General features: G+C 38.4%; 1 protein-coding gene and 1 long non-coding RNA gene across 3 annotated transcripts in view; one reads left to right on the top strand and one right to left on the bottom strand.

Moving 5' to 3' along the window:
* Positions 1 to 15,752, bottom strand: part of LOC100533206 (buffy) — a 49,349-nt gene extending 33,597 nt beyond the window's left edge. Inside the window, exon 1 of one of the 2 annotated variants that reach the window (XM_062677078.1) lies at positions 15,035 to 15,752. The gene's annotated coding sequence lies outside the window, so the exon portion shown is untranslated. 2 annotated transcript variants of the gene reach the window in all.
* On the top strand, positions 15,372 to 17,222 carry LOC110385441 (uncharacterized). The gene is made up of 3 exons (XR_002430712.3): positions 15,372 to 15,588; positions 15,936 to 16,018; positions 16,427 to 17,222. It is a non-coding gene; the product is annotated as an uncharacterized LOC110385441 (long non-coding RNA).
* Positions 17,223 to 20,231: the final 3,009 nt, after the last annotated feature.

The following is a 20,231-nucleotide window of genomic DNA, read 5'->3' as shown; positions in this document are numbered from 1 at the left end:
ACCCAAAGGTTGCAACCTCATCGTTAGCTCCCTGCCCGAAAAAAGTCATCTATTATAACTTAACTTAACTTTTAACTATGTGAAGCCTCGGGAGACCAGAAGGCTGGTACGTATTTTCCACAAAGAATTAGCATTGCTATCCAGCGTGGAAATGCTGCCAGCCTTCTGGGGACGCTGCCAACTGGCGGTGAGCTAACACAGATTTACTATTTATAAGTAGCCTTAATATACATTATACATTCAACATGTATTGTAAGCATTTATAACTTAAAATTAATGGTGAAGTTAACAGTAATTAAGGTTTATCTGCTGACGAATATGTATTTATTAGTTAGGAAGAGGTGAATTGAATAAAAAGTAATAATTAATTAGACAAATAAATGCTCAGCGTTGCTTGATAAATGTCACGAATATTGTTTATTGAGGCTGTTCGAAATAAATAAAGAATCGCTAAAATATGGGCTTACCAATAAAATTATTTTTTTGGCTGGAAAATTGAAGCATGACTGTGATATTCACGACTGACTATATAATTGGATTTCTTTCCATGGATGAATATAAAGAATGAAATCCTCCATCAAAGGAGAATGAGATTAATATAATATTTTTTCCAAGAAATCTGAGCCTAGTGTTGTGAACGATTCTTATAAAAAAGGTAATTTAATTTTTCGAAATTTTTATTTAATACACACAATATTTTAAGGATGAAATTACATATTTTGAACGGATAATATATTATATTGAAGAAAATACGTATCGCATTTTACACATGTGGCTTAGGCAAGCATTAAGATTATTATATAAATTAACTAAAACATCTAGTGGATAATGTAATTCGATATAATACGTGCGAATAAATCATTTAAATCGGCTAATAAAGTTATGAGTCATAAGAGTTGAAAGTTATTGTTGAGGATTGAGCGGGAATGTTGTCTCTGTCACAAAAAACATTTTTTGTATTAATTTGTTTGGAGTACGTTAAAATTAATATCAATCTTCAATATTCAAGGATGTAGTCTGACACTAAATCGATGTGCTTGGCGGTTTAATTTACGTTCCTTATTTCTAAAAATACTTCACTTTTATGTTGACTGGTAACGTTTTTCGTTAGCTTTTTTGGTTTACACGTGACTTTATGCGTAGGTCGCACGCGTTCATCCTTTAGATGAGGTTTCTTTTTTATTTCTAATATTCAAAGGAGGCTTGTTAAAGTATTCCTTACACTTCCAACCATAGCAGATAAGTGGGTATTTTCATTCATGAACATCACCAACACCAAGGTCATCATAAAAAGCCACTGGCCTCCAAAATATCTCCATTATAGTATACCTACCATATACCAGCATAATCATACCGGCACTAGACCACCAAACAGTCACTGTGACTTTTTAGTAGTAAGTTTTCGTTTGGGCTTCGATAAGGTGTTGAACCAGAGTATATTCAACATGATAATCACTTAGGATTAGCAAAAAGAATGCACGTTTCATCCCAAAATTCCTTCATTCCTGTGCCTGGTAAGAAGCGCTAGGCATACCTTACTGTGTTCGTCGCGCTGGCGATCTTTCAGTCTGTGCGGTACCCACTAATCTTTTATTTTCCATTTTGACGCAAATAGACCAGCACGATTTTGATGCTAATGTTGAAAGGTGCTGCTGAACAGCTGAGCGGTAGATTGAGTATCGTCACTGCTCACTATCGCCTTAAATTCGTCGTTGATGACTTTAGTTTTTGGGCGACCACGGGACTCATTTTTAGATCAAAATTTTCATGTCGGAAGCGTTCAAACCAATAACGAGTCGTGCGTTCGATTGTTGTGTTCACTCCGTACACGTCATTAATGACCCGTTTGTGCGGCATAGCTACCGCGACGGAACTCGTAAAAATACGAGTAATTATATACCTTTTTTTTTTTTTTTTTTTTATTGCCCTTGTAGGCGGACGAGCATACGGCCCACCTGATGGTGAGTGGTTACCGTCGCCCATGGACTTCAGCAATGCCAGGGGCAGAGCCAAGCCGCTGCCTACCGCTTAATACTCTCCACAAGCCTCGTTTGAAGAAGGACATGTCATAGCGCTCGGGAAACACCGTGGAGGGGAGCTCATTCCATAGCCGGATGGTACGTGGCAAAAAAGATCTCTGGAAACGCACTGTGGATGACCGCAGTGGCTCCAGGTAGTATGGATGAACTCTACTCCGGTGGCGGGCGGTGCGATGGTAAAAACGAGACGTTGAAATTACTCATAATTACCTATCTATTACTCATATTTTTATCGTGTACATTGTAATGTAAAATATACAAATACAGTGAAAACCAAAACACTAATCAATAAATAAACAAATGACTGCATTTGAAAATATAATCCAACTTTTAATAATTTTAATTAAAATAAAACTTATTAAATTTAGAATTTTTTGACAGCTGTATGTACTTTGATTAGGTTAAAACCTTAATTTAAATTTTAATGGCCGGTATCGTAAATCGGCAACTTTATAGGTCTTTCTTTAAATAAAATAAAGGTTTTTTATTTATAAGAAAATGCCCCAAGTTATATAATATTTATATCTTTTTAAATATCTTTTATAACCTACCAATACAAACATGTAACAGTGACAAAATATGTATTTTATTTTTATAATTATTGTAATAGAATCGACTCACAATTCGATTTTTTTAAATAAAATTGACCCTTACAATTTTATGTCAGTAATAGGACGAACGCCTGTCAACTAAATTACAATACTAAAAAGGAGTGGGTTAATAACCTTTCCTGGAGGGCTGTTACATTGTCAGCATGGTGCCGTAAGAGTTTTATTGGCTCATTACGTATCAATTGATATATCATTTTGTTAAATTATTTGAGTTCAAAGGTTATTCCACAATCGATTCTTGAAAAGTTGTACAAAAGGAATTGAATGTTATTTATTTTATATATTACAATATATACTATTGCTGTTGATAATCCTGTTCAGTCATTTGAAAACAGTAAAGTCAGTAATTATTGTTTTTTTTAGTGTATTTTGCTAATAGAGCCGTCTCAGGTATTGCTGAATATGATTCTCCTTCAACTCCTTCGACCAGCGTTATACCGGTAGTCAGAGCTTAGTCCAACTCAAGCGGTTCAGGGTTCAGGCTCTCCTACGCGTTATATTTACTGGTGGTAGGACCTCTTGTGAGTCCGCGCGACTAGGTACCACCGCCTTGCCTATTTCTGCCGTGAAGCAGTAATGCGTTTCGGTTTGACGGGTAGGGCAGCCGTTGTAATTATACTTGAGACCCTAGAACTTATATTTCAGGATGGGTGGCGCGTTTACGCTGTAGATGTCTATGTGCTCCAGTAACCACTTAACACCAGGTGGGTTGTGAGCTCGTCCACCCATCAAAGCAATAAAAAAAGAAACTCAGATATCTCATCATTTAAACCATAGGCTGGAAATGGATCTACAGTGACCAATCACCATAAGGTGGGCCGTATTCTTATCTATCTACGAAAGCAACAAGAACTAGGTACACAATGTTTCAATTCAATCGGTTAAACGACACACGAACGCATAAAGCATAAACAAACAAAACATTTTTATATTTTAAGATATTTATATATAATACTAGCGGTACTCGTCCGCTTTGCTGGGCATTTAAAATTAATATTATTATTTATTGTTATTATTACTAGGGAGTCCAACACTCATATAAATATTAGCCTATACATTAAGTACATGTATTTTCTACATGAATACCAAGTTTCAAGTCAATCGGATGCATGGTTCAGTAGTTATAACGGAACATCCGTAAAAACCACTGTAGATTTTTTATACCTATATCTACATGTATATATATGTATTTAAATTACTGGTTTGTTTACAAAAACGTAGAGATAGTGATAAAAACATAAAAATGTACGTATCCAAAGCCCATCGGCTCTTCGTTTTATTGTCCATTATGTGATGTTTATGACTATAATTTGTAACATAATGGCAGTAGTGATGTGGTTTCGATGTGACTAGATTACGCACACGGTTTTAAATTAATTAAATTAAAGAATTCAATTCATATTTGGATGATAAAGGTTTCAATATATTAATGCTAAAAAATAAAAATTCAAAGTGTGTGATTCTGTTTTTTTTCAGGATGCCCAAAATTGAATTATTCAGAATACCGGTTCGAGAAATATATAATGTGGATTTCTGGTATCGACTTAAAAAAATCCTAACCAGGACAAAGTATATACCCCTAAGGATCTACCGCCACTAAAAAAACTCATTTAAATATATTTATTAATTAGCCATATTAGGTTTCTGGAATAGTGTATCCAGTTCTGTCTGCTCTAGAAGGGCATACTGAGTACGAGTTTAAAGTCAATGATGGGAACTGATAATGGAGTGCCAACAATGTGAATGCGATGAGGATACGGCCGAGCACACGCTTGCAGAATGCGCCGCGTGGCTGGGGCAACGGAACTGCAGTTCTATGGAATTGCTGAGGAAGAGCGACCAGTTGACGGTATATCGTGTTTCAACCCAGCACACGAGTTTCGTTTCAGCGGGGTATTCCGGGACAACAGCGGCACTGTCTGGGGCGGCCTAAAGGGCTGTCGTACCGTGACGGCAGAAGTAGAGTCGTCAGCTATCGCCTCGACGATTCCGTCAGCCGGGTGCCTTTGGGGAGAGCTGTGCATCTGATTGCAGAGTTAGCCGTAGAATTGTCCCTACCTTGCTCGGGTTTTGTCTCGGACGGGGACCGGGCGTCGGTTGAGAGTAAAGGAGAGTCGTTTAGTGGATGAGCCTTTAACATCTTTGACATCCTCTAACATTTTTTTTTATTGCTTAGATAGGTGTACGAACTCGCAGCCCACCTGGTGTTAAGTGGTTACTGGAACCCATGGACATCTACAACGTGAATGCGCCCCCTACCTTGAGATATAAGTCCTAAGGTCTCAAGTATAGTTACAACGGCTGCCCCACCCTTCAAACCGAAACGTATTTCTGCTTCACGGTAGAAATAGGCAGGGTGGTGGTACCCACCCGCGCGGACTCACAAGAGGTCCTACCACCAGTAGCTAGCTGCGCGGCTGATTAGCAATGTTAGCCGTGGAATTCTAGCCACCTTGCTCGGGTTCTATCTCGGACTGGGATCGGGCGTCGGTTGAGAGTAAAGGAGAGCCGTTTAGTAGGTGAGCCTTTAACATCTTTAATATCCTCTAACATTTCATGACTCAAAATACGCTACTAATTTATCATTTAAAAATCTTATGAACATGAACATACACAAAAAATATGTAATTGTCAACATAACTAGTGAGGTAGATTTACATCTGATATTACGACACTAATTGCTGGTGTTGACTCTGAATAATAGTTATTTGTAGCGAAACGACCCTTCGTTTGATGTGTTAATTTTACGATTTCCCATGTATCAGGGCTGACAGCTATCGATTTGTTTAATTATTTTGGTTAGTATAAAATACTGATAAATTTTAAAAAACGCTAATTCTAATTTGGGTCCGATATTTTCATTTGGTTACACGAAGAAAAAATGCAAAAATCAAATAAAATTTCGAATTTCCGAATATTGAACGGTTTCCTCCTTTCGGTTTCCTCCTCCTTAAGTTCATGACGCTCAATATTAACGGAGAAAATGTACTTGTGTACTTGAAAATATAATTTGTTTGTAAAAATAGACTACATCGATTTTAAATATAACCACAGTCCTGAGTAGATCAGCGGTATCAGATTCAGTAATAGTGTTTAAACAATACTAAACTACTTAATCGAACACAAAAGTACAAAGGGCGGTTTTATCAAAAAAAAACCTTCCAGTGATAATCATCGAATGAACAAGAATTACTTAAATAAACATAATTAGGTAATAATGTTACATGAAACTAACAACACAGAAAAGATGTGAAGCGAAAACCGCTTCTCTGTCGTATTGCCTAGAAAATATTAAATTCTTTTGTAATTCTTTGTAATAATTTGCTACCACCTCAATGTTTTGCTAAAAGTTTAAGGATTTCAAAGAATATGTTAAATTACGGAAATTGTTCGTACATTTTCAGTCTATTCAACCTAATCTACTTAACTAGACAACCAATTTATATTTTACCTTATTTGTTTTATTTTTGGGGGTCATTACTTTCTGTTTTAAATAGATACAATGGCAAGAAAGTTGGGAAGCGGTTTAAGCTTACGATTGAATCTAACCTCTTTTTTATGATTGAGGGATTACTATTGGTGGCCCGGAGGTCTATCCAGTTTCACCAGGATAGATTGGCGAACAAGGGCTCAGCCAAGAGGGGTAGGATTTGCTAACAGCTACCTCCCTCCAAAGGACACCTAACAATAGCTGCTTCGCGAATGAATCTACTACTCTATCGGAAACGCGACCCGCTGAGGAGATCTGGCGAGAAATTCAGCGGGATGATGTTTAGATTAGGTTGTACGTCGAACTCTTTGTCGAGTTCGACGAGTACGATTACCGGAGGTCATAAGCCTGCTCCTAGTGTTAGAGCTAAAGGCGTCTAATGCAAGTGTTATTGGATCTGGTGGATCCGTAAGGATGTGTGTAGGGCGTCAACGGTAACTGGCTCCTGCGTGATCAGGATTCGGGTAGTATTATCATGACGCATAGTCTTATCGAAGTACCGTTCCGACGCTGACTTTATGTGTTTCCGGATTGATTCGAGGCCCAGGTCGTCGTGCAGGTGAAAATTCCTCATGAACCACGGAGTTCCGACGGCTAATCTGCAAAAGCTGGATTGTAGGGATTGGAGGGTGTCTATTTGCATACGGGCCGCGTGGGCGACCATCACACTCGCGTAAGTCATGACGGGCCCTATGCAAGTTTTGTAAAGTGTCACCTTGTTCCGAAGGGAATTTTACAGATCATGGGGTACAGTCTACCGAAAATAAACGCGGCATGGTCCCGAGCTGATTTTATATGCGGGCGGAATGTCAAGGATGCATCCAAGATGACTCCCAGGTACTTGACCTTCCTGGCCGGGTATAATATTTCTCCTCCTAATGAGGGAGGAAATACGCGTTTCTAATTTGGAATAGCACCACTGTACTTCGTTGGGTTGATGTCTATGCGCCATTTTCGGAATCACTGTCCGAGGGTTACGGCTGCGCTCTAGAGTTTACTCGTGATTAGGGACTTGTTTCTACTCGAGTTGTAAGCGGTATCTCGTCGGCGAATAAGGCTAAATGGGTCGGCGGCGACTGGGGAATATCGTTGATAAATAAATTAAATATGAGCGGCGAGAGGACGGAGCCTTGCAGTACGCTAGCCGTGAGAAGTCGCGGGGAGAAGCGGGTTCTTAAGATTAGATATCGAAAAGACGGTTCGACGTAAAGTTTCATATGATGAGCACGAGGTTGTTCGGCACGCCCATGTTGAACAGTTTGAAAATCAAACCGTTGTGCCAGACTTTGTCGAACGCTTTTGCGACGTTGAAGAAGAGGGCTCCCGTGTAGAACGGTTTTGGTCGGTTAAGCCCTACGAGAATGTGCTCCTCACGGTGGTGTATCTGTTGTACGCATGAGTGAATGTGCAGAATCCAAATTGTTCATCGATGAGAATACTCCTTGATGAGACAAAGTCTCTGATGTGTCTATAGAACAGACGCTCGTACCGTTTATCAAGAGATATGAGGAGGCTAATTGGCGGTAACTCGTCGGATGATTTTTTGGTTTACCGGGTTTATTTATGCCGATATCGTCCGCTTTTTTCCACATCGCGGGAAAGATACAGTTCGTCATAGCGGCTTTGAAAAAAAATACCAACATGATTTGGGGGGGTAGAAGCTTAATAACGTGATTAGACATACCGTCGTAGCCGGGAGGCCTGCGAGGACGTAGGTCTTTGATTACGTCTTTAAATTCTTTCGGTGTGAACATCATGTCTCAAGTGGTGACATGGTACTACATTGAACAATGTTTCAGTTCAGTTTTATTTTTGAAGTGTGATCGAACTTACATTATAGGTATAAATATTGACTCTTCATACATTTATTAATATTAATGAAACATTTTCAAGTCTCAATTATAACTGAAACTTTCATTTCGTTGTTATTAATTTTGATAACATAATTTCGACTGCCAAAGTTAGCCAAGTATGTAATTGTTTTGCTTAATTTGTTAAAGGATGCGGTATGACGAATCTATTTTAAATCATGGAATGTTTACGTCTGTTTATGTAACAAATGCTATGTGCTAAAATCATCAAAAGGGTAGAATGAAGACGACCGGTAGAAAGCTAGGAATAGAGAAATATGTTTACCTCATTTTTCTGTTTTTTGGTATAGACGTATATTTACGATATAGACAGGTTTTCTAGATATTTTGAGAATGCATTTAAAAATATTTTTAATGATGTGGCTGACGGCTAAAACAACAGATAAATTTGTTATAAGTTTGTTGGTAGTTTTATTATATTTAAAAATTGGTCTGATTTCCTTAAAAGTGACAAGTAGATTTTACTATTACATTATAAGTTGTTTCCAGAAGCGAATGTCTAGTAATAAGTCTATTTAGTCTCTGATACGATAAAACATTCGTTTTTAGTAAAGAGATATTTAAAATACGATAATTGTATAATTGTATAATTTGTTTTGATCTTCAATATTTATGTGATTCACAAATATAGCAGAAATATTATTCAGAAGCCTCTCGAGAATTGTCTTCCATTAAGTAATTAGTCAATTGCTACTGTAAATACTAACAGATAGGTAGTATTTTTATACGAGTAAATATTTCTTATTTCTATCAATGAAAATATGCACCCATCATATCCATGCATCTCTGCCAGCGCAGTGGTAATCTTATACCCTTCTTAAAGAAGTCACCTCCACGGGTAAATAATAACGTCTTCTCTTCTTCCATTTATGCCTATGATTTGCTACATTCCATCAGTCATAGCGCCTGTATCTATTACCTAAGTCGTCAGCCCACTTTCTCTTTGATCTGCCTAATCTTATTTTTCCTTTTGGCCCTTTCCACTAGGTAGTTTTGGCTGTCCACCGACCATCTTTGTATCGTGATATGTGGCTAGTCCATTGTCATTTCAATTTTAGAGCTTGCGTGAGGGCATCAGCTACCTTGTTTTTTGTTTACTAACTTTGCTTCTAACTTTGTGTTATTTCTTTATATGTAGTATACTTCTCTTAGGGCCTTTTGTGTTTTTTCAATCTTTTGTTTAGCTCTTGTCGTGAATACCGAAGTTTGGCAACCGTACAGCAGGCAGGGCCGTACGCAGCTAAGATTCCTTTTCCTTTTAAGATTTCTTTATGGGAATAAAATATTTTCCAGTTTATATTTGTTCTTCTTTCGACTGCAACGTCTTCGTTGTTTATCCTCTAATGTGTAACAAGCTCTTAAGAAAAAATAAGTACAAGGTACAATTAGAAATGAGGGGCCATCCATAAAGTACGTCACACGTTAATGGGGAGGGGGGGTATCACCGAAGTGTGACATCGTGTGACAAGGGGCATGGGGGGGTCAATACTTTTGTGACGTCACATGTTAAAATTTAAAATACTAAAACGCAAAGATTGTATGTGAATTAAAAATTTAAAAAATTTACAAACTTGATCTATATTTATTAATAATTTAGCATTCTCGCTATGCGATAATCTCTCATGCAACGTCATTTAACTTCTAGAGCGGCGTTGTAATGCAAGTGAGACACTCAAATTAGGATGTTCCTGACGTTCAAATTCAGAACGAAAATGAAGTGCCTGATTTACCAGTAATAGCTGATATAAGAGAGTGGATCCAAAGTCCATGGACACTCGATAATTAAGTTTTTTATCTTTAATTAATATAATTAATCGTTTATTATTTTCTAACTAGTCGTTTGTTTTTTCGGTTTTATGAAATGTTGGACTTTATGTTGATTTTATTAGATTATTATTTAATAAAAATAAGTAAAAAATGAAAATAGCTGTTTTCTCTCGATTATTTTTAAATACATACATAAATTTAAAAAATGTGTGACGTCACATCAGGAGGGGGGTTATAAAAATGTGACAACCTGTGACAAGGAGGGGGGGAGGGGTTCAAAAGTCCTAAAATTCGTGTGACGTACTTTATGGATGGCCCCTGACAAGGTACAATAAACAGACTATGCTTGAACACAGAACATTTTTCTGAGCTCATAATGAGCCAAATATTTATCTTTGCTTCTGTAATTCTAATTTTGACAGATATTATCACTTGGTTACACAAGCGTGAAAAAGTGCAAAAATCTAATCAAATTCCGAATTTCCGAATATTAAACTGTTTCCTCCTTTTTTACATCATTACTGGAGTAGAGGTTAGTAGAGGAGTTCACGTGATTTTAAGACACTTAAGACACTGGTTTGTCAAAATGAACTACATCGATTTTAAATATAACAACAGTCCTGAATAGATTTGCGGTATCAGATTATTATTTACAATTACATTTACAATTATTATTTACGATTACAATTATTGACTCGTCATACATTCATTAATATTAATTTGATGATACATTTTCAAGTCTCAAATATTACTGAAACTTTCATTACGTTGTTATTAATTTCGATGACATAATTTCAACTGTCAAAGTTTGTCGAGTAATTGTTTTGCTTAATTTTTTAAAGGGTGCGGTATGACGAATCTATGTTAAATCATGGCATGTGGAAGCCTGGTTACGTAACAAATTATATGTGCATATACATACTTTTGTAGCGACTCCGTGAGTCAGAGATGCATCACAAAATAATGTTATTTAATTCCTAATGACTTTTAGTGCTAATGTTTGCGATATATCCGCGATGTTGCAATCACCATTGTCACGTATAGAATGAAGACGGCCGGTAGAAAATTAGTTAGGTAGTTCGTTAGTTCTTAAGAGCAGAAAAAATTAGAACAAAGTACAATTAATTACACAGACTATGCTTGAACACAGAACATTTTTCTGAGCTCATAATGAGCCAAATATTTATCTCTTAATGATGCAAATGAAGATAAGGTTTGCGATGACCTTGTTGAATTATCTGGCCAACATACCTGTTGCAAGTACGAATTAAAAGGTCAATTGAAAATGTTCTGTCCAAACGGGCTGTAATCAGATTTTCTTTTTAAGGTGAATTTTGTTTCTCTAATATATTGTTCTGACCATACTTGCTTTTTCAAGTAAAATAATGAACTAAACAGGTATAATAATGGAAGTGTAGAACAATGGCAGCCTGTTTAGGATGACGGCACGTCTGTAATTACCTTATTCATCTTGTAAGTATTCAAGATCATTATACCAATTTTTGGCGAGAAAACATTGTGCAAATTATATGTATTTAACGCGTTCGTTTATTAGCGTACTGATGGAAGTTTTGAAGTGGTTTTTTCTATGGTACATATCCAAATGTGCGATAACAAGGGACGGTACCGCGCTATTCTTTAGAAGGATGATTTTCCCGGGAGAATGAGATAAATTATAGGTAGATCACGAAACTATAAGAGCACTTGTGGGCAAAACGTTAAACCTGAATTTATATAATTATAAATGAAAGTGTAAACTAACTGAAGCAGAGCAATGAACAATTTATCATAACGACATTCGTCAGTGAAATTACTTGTGTTTGTTTACTTTATGCGCCTATACAAATTCATATACTTTTTAAAATTAAATTCAATAATCACATGTGTAGCAATTTCATTAATACTATTAAAATATTTTATTTTAATTTGTTAAATTGTTAAAATGATCAAATATTTCGAACAACAGACTTTCACATATTTCGAACAGACATTCAAATTATTCCGTATTTATTCCGAAGAGCTTACAAATGAATATTCTTAGTAAGCAACGTTTCCTGTAATTTGGTGAAGCTTTTAATACAATAATTTTGAACTTACCTACTTAATAATACAAATGTTGCTAACATACCTAATTTACTTAACAATTAGCATACGCCGTCTATTTGGCCCATTTCAAGAAAGCGGCATGACACAAAAACCCTCTTGTCGTGGGCGCCGGTAACTACATATTGTTCCGCGCTGGGGCTCGGGATAAATAAAACTTTCACCGAAGTACAAATTAAAACTCTATTTAACACTCAGTACACTTAAGGAGCACTTTACAATTCGCAATTCACTTCTTCCGCTTCGCTTCAGGTAATCCGTTCGCTGTTTCGCCACGAGTAAAACCGCTTACTAACTGTCCTCATGTCATCTCTGTAAACGATAAGACTACAATCATCGAGAGCATTCCCGATATGCGGAGTCGTTTCGATATGTGTTTCCGCTATTTGATAATAGATGGCGTTACATTTTTCGACAGCGATCGGCGATAGTTCTCGATATTACTAGTTTTTTGATATTCGTTTCTACTATTCGACGACAGATGGCGTTACTCTTACCGGCGTACCAATCTATACGAGTACATGCCCGATCTTGCGGACCGAATGGTAAACAGTCGCCATCGCCCCGAACATGTCATTTCGGATCCTCTACCGGTCCGCACCGCATCTAAAAGCACAGCAGTGCTTTTAGGTATCTCGAGCACCGGTCACCATTCATGTCGAACCCGTCGCGTCGCTTGCGATGAAGGTTTCGGCGAGGATATTAACCCTCAGACACAGCCCACTGAGTTTCTCGCCGTATCTTAGTGGGTCGCGTTTCCGATCCAGTGGTAGATTCTGCGAAGCGCAGTTCTTGCTAGGCTAGTGATAATAACGTCTTCCGGTTAGAGCCCCGTGAGCTCACCTACTCGCCCGGTTACGCTGGCATAACCCCCTAGGTTACCAGCTTAGGTAGAAAAAATAAAGTATAGTTGTAAACGTATTATTTCATGATGTTAGTAAGTCAGAACAAAATTCGGGACCTCAACAGACTCAAACTTTAAGCTATGTAAATATGCTATTTACATAGCAAATAGCTGTTTTTGTTCCAATTTCATAGCTTTGTAAGTTATCTTATGGAGATTCATTAATGTTGATTAAGTACGAGCACTGTTTGTTTTAGAATAGAATAGCTGTTGTTAAGTCATAGAAGTGAGACTAAAGATTTTTATGTTTTTGTTATATGATGAGCTTACGACAATTCTGGTGTTACTAGAGTCCATAAAGTTTGATGCCGCCAAACTTAAACCGCCTCGAGGCAAGGAGCGAAAACTCCGTCCGGGCGTTGCTGGAATAGTCCCCTAGGCTACCAAAAAGGAACAAAACAGGAACCAAAAGGTCCCAAAAATAGTATATCAGCTGTTTACAGCTGGCGCAATTTTGTGGCCCGGGGAACTTCGGGTTGCATAGAGTATTACAGCTTCTTCCTCACCAGTTTTTACGGCGCTAGGTAGCAGAAAGCCTCACGGCCCATCTGACGTTAAACAAAATGCAGATGTATTATACCTTAAATTAGGCTCAGTTTTGCTTCAATTGAATTTTTAGATTGCTAAGCCATGTGGATCTTGAATTTAAATTGCATATTACTCGCAGTCAAAGTTGTTGAAACTGCAAATAGATGTTTTTCGTCTGTCACAATAAACAGAGATATTGCGAGTTCACATTAAAAATGAACTTTGACCCTACTCGAAGCCATTTTATAATAAAAAACTGCGATTTTCATTACCAATTATAGTAAAAAACTACTTAGTATTCTGAGGATCAAGGTTGTCTAATTTTAATAGTTTAATTTAAATTTCAAAAGTCTTTGATAATGCAAAGGGAATACCTATGTGGTTAGTAAATTAAACTTCAGCTAAATTATCAATAGTTTTCTGTGAAAATATAGAATGTTATCCCAAATTGCCGATTTTTTTTGTGATTCCTTTTTTGCCCTAATGGACCGGCGGGCATCCGATGCGCTTGATAAGAGTTTGTCATTATCACCCATGGACATTAGCAAAGCAATGGCACAGTTCTGTCCTTAAGTGTGGTTGTTTGTTTTTTATTTATTCGTTCAAGTACATGCAAAACATTGACGTCTCCTGATGAACTTTTTAATAGCCTGTGATTAGAGTTAAAATTGAAATTTAATTTAAATGACGACATTGACGATGGAAACTAATCGTGCGGCATCTTATGAACGCGAAAAGGTAGGGTGGGTTAAGTTGGATGGTGGATTTTACGTTATGATTTCTAAAATCCTTGATAATCACTTTGCACTAGGTGGGCTTTGAGATCATCCTTCTAAGCAATAAAAAGGGCATAACTAGTGATTTAGAGTTGTAACATAGAGTTTCGGGAAAAATATTATTTTGGAATTTTCATTATTTATTTACATTTATTTAAAAGCTTGTTGCTTGCGTTTTCTCTTTATTAAAAGATATTTATTTTAAACGTAACAAAACCGTTACTCGTCTGCGTTCAGTGACATCAGCTACTCGTTGCCAAATGTACAAAAGTGGTGACTGTTGAGTGTTTGCCATGGCCGTGGATGTAGGTACCATCATATATGTACATGCCTACAGCGTTTGTATTTATTGATCGAAGTGACATCGAGAACGATCGGTTCGACTGATTACACACACGAGTTTCATGTTTTCATCCGAAATTAAGTTTCCTATTCAAAACAAAACAAGATTATAAAATTTATTTCAAATTTGAAGCTCTATACTGGTTTGCGGTAGGCAGCGGCTTGGCTCTGCCCCTGGCATTGCTGAAGTCCATGGGCGACGGTAACCACTCACCATCAGGTGGGCCGTATGCTCGTCTGCCTACAAGGGCAATAAAAAAAATTACTGATCAGCTAGGGAGACACCTACAATTTTATTCTGATAAAAAACTGGTCAGCTAGGGCCGTCTATCTACAATTTTATTTTGATACATTTCTCAATGTTTACTTTTATAGCAATTCATAAATTATGAATTCAAACTGATGCTGTGTGCATACTTCCCTCGTTCTACGAGTAAATCCCTAACATTGAAAATAGAAAAAATGTTACTATTTTCAAATATAGGACAACATTTACAAAGTATCTTGTACAAACTAACTGATACATATTTAAGGGGTGCCCCTCATCAGGCCGACACCGATACATATGTATTTATGATAAATTAAGATTTAAAGACACAATACCTTGACTCAATTATGTCCACTAGTTTAAGATGTAGCGAGGATATCGATTGTTTTCGTTGGGTTCACAGCGGCTCAATACGCTCGGCGCGGTGTCGAAGGATGTACAACAATGTTATCTGGTCGGAAACGTTTCACTTCACGTTGTTGATAAGAACGCGCACTGCACGCTGCTGATCGAGTTGGTGCGACGGTGGCACAAGCGACATGCACTGTTCACAATCGCTAACTAAACACATGAAAAATGCTGAGCTCAATCGCGCCGTCCAGCGTTCACTCTCCGCCATACCTACCTCATCGCAGCATTGTTAATTCGTCAGGCTATGTGAATCAGAAGTCGAAGCATAAATTTATGCATTCTACCGTGAATGCTCGCGCGCTGTTCATGAAATTTAAAAACAGATGAATAACGTTTTTAGGCAAATATGTTCAAGGTTAGACAAAATCTCGCATTCAAATAATGATTCTATATTTATTTGTTTGCTTTTATTCAGTGTACTGAAGATTTTTGTTAAATTGTAAAGTTGTGCTCAAATGTATATTGTATCAATATTTATGTAAGTAAATATGTATTATAAATACGTTTCTATTTTATTTCAACTACAATATTTTAGTTTTCCCTTAAGTATTTTCAATTAACATTTGCACTTGAAAAACGTTTTCATCTAGCTTCGCTTGATAAATATTTTAGTTTTATTGTCTAAATAAAGAATTTACAATTAAAACATGAGCTTTTTTTTCATCATCTACAAACGAACTTGTATCTTTATACGATGGGTATTGACATTTTCATATGTCAAAACGCATATCAACATTTCTTGCTGAAGGACTCAATCTTAGTCTTTCATTAAAAATTTTACCTTTCTTTAAGTTAAGCAGAAAAAACAAAATGTTATCATTGTAGGTCTCACTGGACTATGTTGGTGTCTCGATACTTACAGGGAGACATTGAAGGTGGGGAAATACAGATCGACTGCTTCCTGTTAGGTGGTATTTTGTTTTAATTTTATTTTGATGTGTGAACACGCTCCCGGCCCACTTGGTACTAAACCAATAAAAGAGCCCAAAATCAAAATCAAAGAGGTCAACTACCTAGAGATAGGAGGTCGAAGTATCAATTGTTTCGAATAATCTTGAATAATGGTGATCTACCATTCAAAATGTTTCGGGGCAGAAATAAGTTTTTTTGTTTATAGGAAGCATTCCTGGTGGTCCGAAAACCTTTCCCTTTCACTAGGTCAGGTGGATTAGCAAAGGCTCAGCCAGGTGGGCTGATTCAATACATTCAACATTTTCATATTTAAACAAAGCTCTCTACGTTAGTAAAATCGCAAAAGATTTTCAAAAGAAAGTGTGCCGCTGATCTTAATAACCAATTCATTTTGTCTTTAACAGGGTCGCGCCGCTCTGCGCCTACAAATAGCAAGCAAAGCGTTGACAGCTTCCTTAAGCTGTCAACGCTTTGCCACCTTTGGTATGCCACTTATCATAAAACCATACTTTCGTGCATTAAAATTTTTATTCTAATCAAAATCACTACATAGTATAAAACAAAGTCGCTTTCTCTGTCGCTATATCTGTCTGTCCCAATGTATGCTTAAATCTTTAAAACTACGCAACGGATTTGGATGCGGTTTTTTTAAATAGATAGAGTGATTGAAGAGGAAGGTTTCTATGTATAATAACATCCATTAAATAGTGGAGAAATCAATAATAAATTACAGTTTCCGAAGCGAAGCGAGGGCGGGTCACTAGTATTAATTATATTATTACAATTTGCTTGATTTAGATTTATTGATGAACAAAAGTGGCTCTTAAAAGGTTAGAATTACAAGAATTTTTTTAAATATCTTGCTATTTTTTGTTTTAAAAGCGACAACTAAAAGCAATAAACCTAGTGGGGATAAAATGTAGGCAAAAAAAAAACCGGGCCGGCGTTTTTTTAGTAGATCAACGTCCAAGAGTCTCGCAAACAAACTAAAAATGTTGGCGAGGTCATAAGTATAAGCTTTTAATTTTGTAAGGTACTTGAGGAAAAATATATACTCTGTTGATTATACATTTTAAAAGTGTATGTTTTATTTTGGTTAATCTGAGTATACATGAAGTAGAGTTTTGACGAGGTTATAGATAAGTATTCCAAACGTCGGAAATAAAAGTGTTACAATAAAAATGTGAGATTAAACCGTAACAGTAGTTTTAATTATATGTCTATGGTAGGCAAAACATAAGAAAATGCTACTTAAGAAAAAACAGTAAAATTTCATAAATTAACGTTTAAAAACAGAGAAACAGTTGATTCTTTCATATCCGTGAAAATAATTTAGAAGTTTTTAAGTGTTTGCTATGAAGGGTTATTTAGGTGTTTCGTTCTAATGCAATTAATTCTTATAATTAATAATGACTGTACGCCGTCACACCGTTTTTCTTTGTAACAAAAATAAATAATTGCATTTTGGCGATATGATATTTATGTGACGGTGTGTGTATTTTTTACGATATTAATAATGAATTAACTGTCCGACAGAAGGAGAACTATTTCCTAAATTGCGGTGCTCTAAACGCCTGGTTGTCGACATTAGTTGGCGACAGAAGTTAATGTCATACAAAAGATCTAGGGGTCACAATTTAATGTTTTATCCATTTAACTCCACTTTAGCACTTTAATTAGCAACTAGCTTTATTTTGGCTAGGATTTGAACTTCAATAAAGGTTCGTGCTAATTTATTTATTTATTTATTAGGCACACAATGTATATCTCAAGTTAAAAATATACATAATAAATATTTGTTATGTGGAGGGTAAATTTATTTCTGCTTTTGTTAAATTCAGTAAAAATTCACAATGAAAAAAGTCTGCAGGCGCTCTTAAACTATGATCGTTCCAGGAGCGTTCCTTTTTTATGTTTACAAGAAACCAGTAGTCGCTGAAAGCCAAATTTAGAGAATACGGTGGGAGGGGAACTAATTCAAAGTACGGTTTAATTATAATTTATTAATCGTAAGTAATTACGATTAATCAAATTTAACCATTGTTTTCATCGACTTGTGACACGCGGCATTCTCCTGGTAAAACATTCTCAACATACGGATGCTATAATTTTGCTTTTGAGTTTTTAGTCGGTTTGAGTGCCATGCAAGTTGATGCAAGAAACGAGCGTGTCATTGATTAAATACGGAACTCCTTTCTATACATCGTCTTGAAAATTACAAAACTGAGATCAGTAAACTACTGTAACCCCTAAGTTACAGCAGCTGCGGGACATCGTCTCGGCGCTGTTTCCGCAGGAGCGGGAAGGCTTTATTGCTCCCGCTATGGACGCGTCGCCGGAATACGACGGTGAAACCCCTGCTGAGGTGCCCCATATAAGGGGGCAGAGTTCCTTGTGGCCGTGCGCAAAATGTGCGCGAAGGACACTGCTCCTGGCCCGGACGGCGTCCATGGCCGGGTTTAGGCCTTGGTGCCCTGGGGGACCGACTCTTGAGGCTTTACAACTCTTGCCTCGAGTCGGGACGGTTTCCTTGATCGTGGAAGACGGGCAGACTGGTGCTGCTGAGAAGTACCGTCCCATCGTGTTGTTGGATGAGGTGGGCAAGCTGCGGGAACGTATTCTGGCGGCCCGCATCATCCAGCATCTGGTCGAAGTGGGATATGGGGCGCCCGTGTGGGGCCATTCTCTGGCCGTGGGGGTAGCGAAGTTGCTGCAAGGGCCGCAACGCACCATCGCGGTCAGGGTCATCCGTGGTTATCGCACCATCTCTTTCGAGGGGGTGTGTGTACTGGCTGGGACTCCGCCTTAGGTTCTGGAGGCGGAGGCGCTCGCCGCTGACTATCAGTGGTGGGCTGACCTTCGTGCCCGGGGCGTGGCGCGGCCCAATCGCGGCGGTCCGTGCTGGAATCATGGTCCAGGCGGCTAGCCGATCCTTCGGCTGGTCGTAGGACCGCCGAGGCGATTCGCCCAGTCCTTGTGGACTGGGTGAATTGTGACAAAGGACGCCTCACTTTCCGGCTCACGCCGGTGCTCACTCGGCATGGTTGCTTCGATGAGTTCCTGCACCGGATCGGAGCGAGCCGACGGCAGAGTGCCACCATTGTGGTTGCGACTTGGATACGGCAGAGCACACGCTCGTTGCCTGCCCCGCATGGGAGGGGTGGCGCCGTGTCCTCGTCGCAAAAATGGGAAACGACTTGTCGTTGCCGAGTGCTGTGGCATCGATGCTCGGCTACGACGAGTCGTGGAAGGCGATGCTCGACTTCTGCGAGTGCACCATCTCGCAGAAAGAGGTGGCGGGGTGCTTGAGAGACGCGCAAGCCCGCTGCCGTCGAGCGGGGGCCAGGGAGGTGCATCTCGTCCAAGCCCTGGCTCTCTAAGTGTTTCGGGTCCTCTTCACATGTAGGTCTGGGGACCGGTGAAGAGGGCCTAAGAAGACAACGCGCAAGCTGCTCTGCACGCGTTTTACGCAAGAGCATCCAGGTGATGGAAGGTCGGCTATCCTCGACCAACGCTGGTTCTGACCCAGCGGGGTATTCAGTAGGATAACTCATTCTAACCGGTGCCATCTAGGCAGGCTCCGGATAGCCGACCGAGAGGGCTGGTGGTCGTGGCGCCGACGACCGCCGGTCCGGCGTCCCGAGGGGGAGGGTGGTGGGAGAGATGTGCTCCGCACTAAACGCTTCACGTTCCCCCTTTTGCCTTTTCATGGGTTCTGTCTCATGCGTGGTTTGGACGTGGGTTGTTGAGTGACAGGAAGTTTTAGTCAGTTCGACTCCGACATGCCCCGCCCTTCATCCCCAGGGGAGGACGGAAGTCCGGCGATTTCCTCCTGACCAAAAAAAAACCCCCTAAATTAAAGATCAGAATGTCCTAAAATTTTGGCATGTGCTGTTTAAAGGTCAGTAGTACCCGAAAATCACGGGGCTGTCAAGAATGTTGTCCAAAAATATATGCTAAACCGGGGACTTACTAAATGATGGTTAGCTCACGTTGGCGAAAATGCGGAACGAAAGCTAATTAACTGAATAGATAAAAAGGGTTCCTAGAAAATCGTATATATTATTATCTTATCAAATAAAAAATGGTGGTGATTAAACAGATCACCACGAAATAAAAATATTTCTACAATTTAAATATGGGAGGAAATAATGGCATATTATTTTTGTATGGACAAAATGGAACTCGCTTTTCCTCTGTAATTATTTT

The sequence above is a fragment of the Bombyx mori genome, chromosome 4 (assembly GCF_030269925.1).
Source record: "Bombyx mori chromosome 4, ASM3026992v2".
NCBI classification, from domain to species: Eukaryota; Metazoa; Arthropoda; class Insecta; order Lepidoptera; family Bombycidae; genus Bombyx; species Bombyx mori.
The sequence above is the reverse complement of the archived record's forward strand: the minus strand, read 5'-3'. Positions and strand labels throughout refer to the sequence as shown.